Source organism: Leucoraja erinacea, chromosome 5 (assembly GCF_028641065.1).
Source record: "Leucoraja erinacea ecotype New England chromosome 5, Leri_hhj_1, whole genome shotgun sequence".
In the NCBI taxonomy this organism is placed as follows: domain Eukaryota; kingdom Metazoa; phylum Chordata; class Chondrichthyes; order Rajiformes; family Rajidae; genus Leucoraja; species Leucoraja erinaceus.
The window spans coordinates 26,131,114-26,140,480 of NC_073381.1; the positions used below are offsets into that span (position 1 = coordinate 26,131,114).

At 44.2% G+C, this 9,367-nt stretch overlaps 1 pseudogene; it reads left to right on the forward strand.

Moving 5' to 3' along the window:
* The first annotated feature begins 2,960 nt into the window (after window positions 1-2,960).
* Window positions 2,961-3,065, forward strand: LOC129697741 (U2 spliceosomal RNA; annotated as a pseudogene).
* Window positions 3,066-9,367: the final 6,302 nt, after the last annotated feature.

A 9,367-nucleotide genomic window follows, 5' to 3' on the forward strand; every position in this document is an offset into this window, starting at 1 on the left:
AGAATTTATGAACTTATGAACCATGGTGGTTTGATGAAATTCTTCTGAGTCAATCAAGTGAAAGTGGGTCAGAAAGAATTAAGAAAATTTGACTGTGAAGCTGCACCCACAGGGAGGGTTATGATGATAGGAGAAAAGTTTGCACCTTCTGTCCAAGGAATAATATGTTTTCTCAGAAATAAAAACAGAAAATGTTGAAAATGTTCTACTGTTGCTCCTGACAGGTGATCTATAAAAATGACAGCCAGCAATTACGAGCAGTTCACGTACAATTTTCTGAAGTACAGGACTGAAGAAAAACTAAAGACCATGTTCAAAAGGATGAAGAAAAAGGGAGTAAAATAATCTCACTGGTTGAATTATACATGTTTTTGCAAGCAAAATTAAATTTAGTGATCCATGGAGCTGGAGTCTCCCTCTCTGTCTCTGTCTCTCTCTTGTCTATAGGTGTTCTGAAATATTTCCACTGCTGATCTCATAAGACCCACACGTGGAGGTTGTGGAGGCCACGTCAGTAGATATTTTTAAGGCGGAAACTGACAGATTCTTAATTAGTATGGGTGTCAGGGGTTATGGGGCAAAGGCAGGAGAATGGGGTTGAGAGGGAAAGATAGATCAGCCATGATTGAAGTTGTCTTGATGGGCGAGTGGCCTAATTCCTGAGAATTTATGAACTTATGAACCATGGTGGTTTGATGAAATTCTTCTGAGTCAGTCAAGTGAAAGTGGGTCAGAAAGAATTAAGAAAATTTGACTGAAGCTGCACCCACAGGGTGGGTTATGATGATAGGAGAAAAGTTTGCACCTTCTGTCCAAGGAATAATATGTTTTCTCAGAAATAAAAACAGAAAATGTTGAAAATGTTCAACTGGTCAGACAGGGCCTGTGGAGAGGAAAATATTAACTTTACATTTCACCGCTGGCAGTTTTGTAGACTGAGAATTATCTGGCAGTGACTCTGATAATGAATGTTGGTCTCACATGAGGGAAGGAACAAGCAGCAATTGCTGTTCAAATACAGCTGCTGTAAATCTTTCCCCACAAACGAGAACAATTTTACTTTATAGTGAAAATTCAGAGAGCTCATTTTCAAAATTATAAAAATATTTCTGTTCAATAATAATCATACAGACTAAGGAAGGCCAGATCAATTATTATTTTCTGAGTATGTGATGATCAAGTATGAAATAACACCTTCCCCAATTTCACTGTAAAATTAAACTGATGTTGTAGCTTTCAGAACAGTTTGGATTGGACAGGTTTAGAGGGATATGGTCCAAATGCAGACAGGTGGGACAATTGATAGGGACATGTTGGTCGATGTGGACAAGTTGGGCCGAAGGGCCTGTTTTCACACCCTATGACTCTCTGACAGTAATATGGTTTGCTTTCCTTATATTGAATGAACAACCCTTACTTGTTGAACAGGAACAGAGCAGCTTGGGATAAAGTTGTGATACATTTGAGTACATTTTGTTGTATTAATGATGCAAAGGATGGAGCTTATGCCTGGACCATGGAAAGTGGGTAAGGCATTTGAATTGGTATTATTCGATAGGTTAGTGAGGCCGCACTTGGAGTATTTTGTTCAGTTTCGGTCACCCTGCTACGGGGAAGATGCCATTAAGCTGGAAATAGTGCAGGGAAGATTTACGGGTTTGTTGCCAGATCTCGAGGGCTGAGTGATGGGGAGAGGTTGAGCCAGCTAGGAAGGAAGCTGAGGAGTGATCTTAGAGAAGTGTATGAAATTATAAGGGAAATTAATAGGGTGGATGCTTTTTTCCCAGGGTAGTGGAATCAAGAACTAAAGAGCAGAGGGCTAAGGTAAGATTTTACTTCGGAGTCACGTGAGTGACTTCGTGAAGAACCCCGCTTCCACGCATGCGTGACATATCGCTACACGCATTCGAACTCGTCATCGCTGGAGGAAGGACGTTCCTCCCAATCGGCAGGGGAACCTGCAACAGGTAAGGGAACTTTGTTTTTCCTTACTTACCCTTGTTTATCAAGAAGGCTGATGAAGCTGGCTGGGGAGAGTCTGCAGATCTGCAGGCAGCCAGCAGCGGCCGGGGCCCGTTAATTTATTTTTAAATAGAAACGGAACCGACTTTAGCTCCAGGACAACGGTCACTGGAGCAAAGAGTTTTCCCGACAATTCGGAAACAGCCCCACTAGTCATTTAGTGGAGAGGCTGGAAGGTGCGGAACTGGCGCGTTATCGGGGGTTCCGCAGGTCTAAAAATAGCGGCGAGCGGTCAGTGCCCGAGATCACTGACTACGCGTTGGACCCGCTGGACCGCGCTGGAGCACTGCAAAGGCAGGGGGGGATACAGACAGCAGGAACAGGCTGAACTCCCGTATCGGAATAACTGTGCCAGACTTACCCCCCCCTGCCCGACTTTTGCTCCTGTTTTTTCCTCCCGAATTTTGCTCCCAACTTCGCTCCGCGCCGACCACGGCTGGTCGGGAGAGGAAGGCACAGAGTCGTTGAATTCGAGGAGAAAATTGAAAGTCGGGAACAGCAGGTAAGAGACTCTGCGTTCCTTCCACTTACCCTTTAGGTGCAGACATGGACCGGGTCCAGTGCAGACATGGACCGGGTCCATGTCAGCTGCAGGAAGCCGGCGGGAGAACCGCGCAGTGCAGGCAGCCGGCAGGAGAGCAGCAACGGCAGCCGGCAGCGGCAGGAGCAGCGGCAGCGGCAGGGGCAGCGGCAGCGGCACATCGTTTCCCAGAGAGGGAAAACACCTGTGCCCGACTTCGCTCCCGCACCAGGAGAAAAATTCATTTTCTCGACCATTATGCCAGTCTCGCTTTGGAAGCGAGTCTGGCTTCAAGCAGCGCTACCGGCCAGCGCCGAGGCCAAGGACATAGCAGTGGACTTGACTGGCTGCAATCGACCGTGAGGGATCAGTACTGTGAGTACCGGGGTCGGTCCCAGCGGGTTCTTTAGTTACAGAGATCGCTTCCTGGCCTTTTGGCTAAGATCAAGTATAGTATCTGTTTATTATCAGTTTTAATATCTAATACGTCCCTTATCTAAGGACCATATAAACAGGAATGCCCAGAACTGAGGGCATTGGATTGGGGTGGACCGGCTGCAACGACCGCGAGGGACCAGTACCATCAGTACGGGGGTCGGTCCCAGCGGTCTGAGATGAAGGAGCAGCCAGGAGCGCTGAGAGCATTGGAGCCGGGTCAAAGAAAATGGGCTAGATGGAATCAGCTGTGCCAGATGTCCTCCACACCGGCCATATCCACTCCACGGAAGGAAGGACAAAGCTGGAGAAGGAGGACCGTGGAACAGCGGGCAGCCAGCAGCAGCCAGCGGCACTTGGATCAACCGTAGTGGGATCAGCTGTGCCCGATGTCGGCCCCGCACCGGCCAGATCCATGCGGCCGAGCGGTAAGGCTAGACACAAATCAAACAAAGTAGTGGACTCAGAAGGGTCCGACTTTGCATAAAACCGCCGGCAACCAGCGCCCGAGAGGGCTGGAGCGGGAAGAAGCGGTGTATGGAGCCTTGCTCCAACGTGATAAACCCACAGCAGTACCTCTTAGAGGGCTGCACAATGCTTCTACCCCATCAGAGGGGAGCACTGTGGGTCAGTTCTGGGTTGACTTGCAAGAGGGGTCCGCAGAACAAAAGACAAGTGGGCAGCAGTTAAGCCCCACATGGGTACCCCGTGCGGGACCCTAGAGATCTCTAACTCTATAAAAAAGAGTAGGCAGGACCCTGATGGGCCAGAGCCTGGTAATACAGCGTCCCATGATCCTAACACAGCAGGGACTCTGCTGGACATGGTGGCTGATTACTTTAGCCAAGTCAAACATGGGTAGACTTGGATCCAGGATGGCAATAGTATTACTACATGTCTGGCCACAAACGCCAACAAGAAAAATTTACAAACACTGGCCAGACATCTGCCACCTGGCAACGGTGAGGCATTACAGGTGCCCAGTGTAAACCAATGCATTTGGCAGCATATGGACGAACATCAGGAACCAGGACCTCAAGATCCAGAGAACCTTAAAGGGATTGACGGAAGGCATCATAGCATACACCCGCACCCTGGACTAAACGTAGGTAACCAAAGACCATCAAGACGCACTAGCTCTGTTTAATAATATGCAATATGACCTGAACTACACGCGGAAGGCGGCCATTCGGCCAGCACTAGGACCCCAAAAACGCTACCATTTGCAACCAAAGAACCGTGTGTGGACTAAGCCAAGACACTGGGGCTCATCAAGGCCAGCGCAAGGGCCTATTTTGGAGCATGATACCAGCCACAGGCAAGGCCATAAAAAATGTGGCTCATACCAGTGGCAGTGTCAGAAATCAATATAACCCGCAGGATCCGTTTAAGGGTATGGCCAGGGCGGCCACCCTGGAAGATGCGGAAGCCTCAACCTCCCACACAACCCCGAACAAGAGATATCAAACCAGAACCTTATTTTCAAAAAACCAAGGAAATAACACAACCACCGGTACCATGGAGGTAGGTGGGTGGGGTTTTCTTCTGTTAAAATAGGGACCTACGATGGTAGGGGGTGTTGCAACACTACAGTTATGTATGGTATATAATCACTACAGATTCATATAATCTCAGCAGTATTCAGGGTTATCTGATAGGATTTACTCATCCCAATAACCACAGTACAACATACACCAGAAGGGCATTTTGTCCTTACATAAACCAAACAATCTAAAAACCACATGGTGCTACAAAAATTGTACACATAAGGTGGGATTAAGCATACTTTTCATGGAACATTAGAATTGTATCAAACATATTTATTAAAAATAAAATAGAGTAGGGTTGCAGGATTATCATTGATTTTAACCCTAAACACATTTGTTCTAGATATTCATTTTAAGATGGATGCTCTTATTATTGATAAAGACTTGGTGTCAGTTGCGGGTTTCTATATGGCAGGCAATATAGAGCTTACAAAAGGGGCAATCATTAGCCCAATATTATGTACTAAAATTCTAAAACCAGCTTGGCATTGTTATGTAAATAGCCATAGGGTGATGTTTCCCCCATTCGGACCCATCAATGGGGTACTAGGGGAAATTCAACTACACTCGGCGTCTGGAATTTTCAGAGTACCCGACTGACCTTCTAAATCATGGTATTCAGTCATACAGGGGATGGTGTTAGAACCATGTTCCCTAATGAACCTAGCCAAAAATTATTGATTTATCCAGTGACTGGAGGCAGTCATCCATGCCATAAGACTATGGATTTATTGATTTGTAGAGTTTTAAAGACCCACTACACGGCATTGGGCGGTCAGACAGGACGATGAATCTCATCTCATCTGCACTAAGACTGTCAACACGGAAGCAGTACCTTGGACACATCAAGAAGTGGGGCATATTCTGCTTGGACAACAACCTCGACCAAAAGGCCAAGAACATTCTGGCCGTATTGGATTTTTAACAAGCCTCCATTATGATAATCGATGGGGCTACAGTGCCATCAATAGTGCCACAAGTGCACTCTCCAATTACCTATCACAAGGAACGGAGCGGCACACGGTGGGAACGCACCCCTGGTAAGAAAACCAGATACTCCGAAATCTGGGACGTGGGTGTCGTTTCTCAACATGCTGAGGAGCTTGTAGCTCATACAGCGTTGTCACCTCAGTAACAGACCAGGAAGATGGTTATGCTCATGGTGTTATTTACTGCACAACAAGTCCAGCCATTAAGCAAACTGCGCCTGGACTCCCTGATCATCTCACCGAGAAACTGGTGTTGTCATACAGGATTTAATAAAAGAAAACTGATCGGGTTCCTCCGGTCTAGGGTTTGATTTTATGGTACACCCATATGGCAAACGACTGTGTATAACAAGACACATCTAACAATACATAGAATATACTCAGAACATTCGAGGTCAGAGTATGGAGTTGTTTATCTCTTACAAGAAACTGCATGATAGGGTCACGACTCAAACTATATCAAGGTGGCTCAAATAGGTCCTAAAAATGGCAGGAATAGACACTAATGTTTTAACTCTCATTCCACCAGGACTACAGCAACATCCGCAGCAATATTGTACAGGTACCCACAGACCAAATCCTCAGAATGGCAGGAGGGTCATTTCAAAAAGGGTTTTCCACAGGTTTTATAATAAACCAGTTATTTTTTGGAGCCATCATTGTATTAAGAAAACATTTTATGTTCAACAAAATAATTTGCCCGAAAGGTTACAGGGTTATGATTCTCAAATTTTAAAAAATGTTATATTTTTTCGTTATACCACATAACTCTTTGTATAATTGTGTTTTAAAATTACTAATGATGCTCTCTCCCAATACCCAAGGCAGTTGTGAAGCATGGACTCGTTCCACGGCATGAGGTCACAGAGCTTTGAAATCTTCACGAAGTCACTCACGTGACTCCGAAGTAAAATAGTAAGATTAAACGAGAACTTACCAGTTTGAAGTTTGATCTGTATTTTATGAGGAGTTACGATGAGGGATTTCGTGCCCTCCGCTCCCAACCTCTTATGATCATATCAAAAACTGGTATCTCTTTGATAATCTTACTATGTTAGATCATTATAGGTTCCTGTGACCTCACACCGCTGCTTTGAAGAATGACACGCATGCGTGGAAGCGGGGTTCTTCACGAAATCCCTCATCGTAACTCCTCATAAAATACAGATCAAACTTCAAACTGGTAAGTTCTCGTTTAATCTTACTATTTTATAGGAACCTGAAATTTTTAATAAGAACCTGAGTGGTAACTTTTTCACACAGAGGTTGATGGGTATATGGAATGAGCTGCCAGAAGAAGTAATTGAGGCAGACATTATAACACCATATTAAATACATTTGGACGGGTAGATGGATAGGAAAGATTAAAGGTGATATAGGCTAAATGCCAGCAAATGGGGCAAACTTAGATGGGGCATGTTGATTGGAACGGACATGTTGGGACAGAGGGGCCTGTTTCCTTGTCGTATGACTCTATGACATTACAACCTACCACCTCTTAGTACCTGTATCTATCCACAACAGTTAGCTGCATAGCAGGCTTAGTTGGCAAATAAGGCAAACTGAATCTTTCTTTTCAATAGCTGAGGCATAGAACATAAGAGCAGGAAGATGATAAAATATTCGTTAGACCCCAGTTAGAGTTCCACACAGTTCCGGCAACCACATTTAAGAAAGTATGTGATAGCACAAATTAAACCACAGAGAAGATTTACAAAGTTAATGCTGGCACTGCTGTGTTTTGATTATGAGAAAAAAATGGACAGGCTGAGATTGTTATATTTGGAACAGTGGAAACTGAGGAAAGGTAAAGTGTATATACTTATGGAAGGCCTAATGTGAGGGAGGAATAAGATAAAATTTGTCCTTTAGCTGCATCGTCAATAAGTAATGGGCATTAGCTTAGAGCAAGGATAAACACAAAGTGCTGGAGTAACTCAGCGAGTCCGGCAGCATCTCTGGAGAAAAGGAACGAAGAAGGGTCCCGTCTTTTTTTCTCCAGAGATGCTGCCTGACCCGCTGAGTTACTCCAGAACTTTGTGTCTTTCTTTGGTATAAACCAGCATCTGCAGTTCTTTGTTTCCACATTATCTTGGGGCAGTCGGTAGAAGAATTAACCTGAGGTTTGGAAATATGTACAGCTTTCACACCAGTGTCCGTTGATAACTCAGGATATGCAAAATGAAAAAATGGATAAACATTGGGTTGAGCTGAGGATACAGAGGATATAGGGGAAGTAAGAAGGTCGTGCTTTTGTGTTCTGCAAGTGAAGTAGAGGAAAAGATTAGATGCGAGATAACTTGACATCATAAAAAACAGAGAATGCTGGAATACTCAACAGGTCAGGTGTGTCTGTAGGAAGAGGAAAAGAGTCAACGTTTCAGGGTAAAGGCCATTCATCGGAACTGGGTAGAGACAGAAGAAGCATGTTAAGCTGCAGAGAGAGTGGGAGGGAAGATGCTTTTGATAGGATGAAACAGGCTGATCACAGGGATAAATCATAAAGTTGCATGGTCATTGAGTGAATAGAAGCAGTTAGAAAGTGAGAACATAGACAAAAGAATGTAGGAGTTATGAAATGCAGAGCATGAGGACATGCCCAAGGTTAAGCTAGGTATATCATCTCGTTTTTGAGGGAAAAAGAGTTAAAAATAAGAAAAGAAAATTGAGGTGGGTAGAAACATACAAGCTGTGTCAATGTTACAGATGGGCAACTGACGCAGGCAGATGTCAAGTTTCCTGAAATTGTAGAATTCAACATTGAGTCCAGAGCTGGAACGTGTGCAGATGAAAGATGAGCTGCTGTTCCTCCTGCTTGTGTTGGGCCTCATTGAAAAAGCACAGGGGGCCACAAAGCGACAGGTCAGAGTGTGAGTGGGATGGAGGTGTGCAGATAGTTTACATATATCTTTTCTATTTCTCATGTGGCTATGGCATTAACAATGCCCCTGATCATGATTTATAACATTAACTCCTTTGTGGGATTTTAAATAAGATGCTGTCCTCGTCCTCTTCACGTTCTTTGCCATTGTTTACCCATGTTTACTGCCTTCTCCTGCAAACTATGGATGATATCACTGCCAAGGTTAAAAATGCTGCATGCGTAAGCAAACTGGGCATTAGTTGCGCAAGTAATGTTTTGCATGTGTAAGCCAGGTGACAGTGTCAGGCAAGGATGAGGTATATATATATATGTTTTTTATTTTAGATTGTTGATATGGTTAATAGTTGCTCTCCAAGATAACAAGTGTCACCATACTGTGGGGGCTTATCTTGTGTCACTGTTTTGATTGCTTCTGTGATTGCCCTCTGTGGAGAGGTTACCATTGCTGATATGTGCACTCAGCAAGATTAACAAAAATAGACATAAAACCCTGGTAAAAACCCAGCCAAACCTTTATGCATGTTAAGATCAGACTGAACACCTTGCATTGAACTCCAGTACATATCATTCCCACTGCCTCCTGATCTTCTGACCTTCTCTCCATATTTTGCAACAGTATTCTCAATGCTCCCGGAATAGTTGTTCACATTCCCTTATACTTTCTAACATTGGTTGAAGTATTAAGATTAAACAGAACACTCTGATTCTTACAGCCACAACACAATGTTCCTTTAAGTGTTGCAGGGTGCCTTCATGTGGGAGTAACTATTTACAATATCGTCCCCTGTTGATCAGTGCAGTCAATGAGCAGAATAAATAGCACTGTCTCCACTTAGCAGTTGGTTTAAACAACAGGCAGCATGAATTTAATGTGTTGCATGGATCACAATTAACCAGCTAGATAAAAATCGAGTTTAGCGATTCTCACATCCATTTTCAGGTGCCAGGCAATTTAATCCTCATCACATAT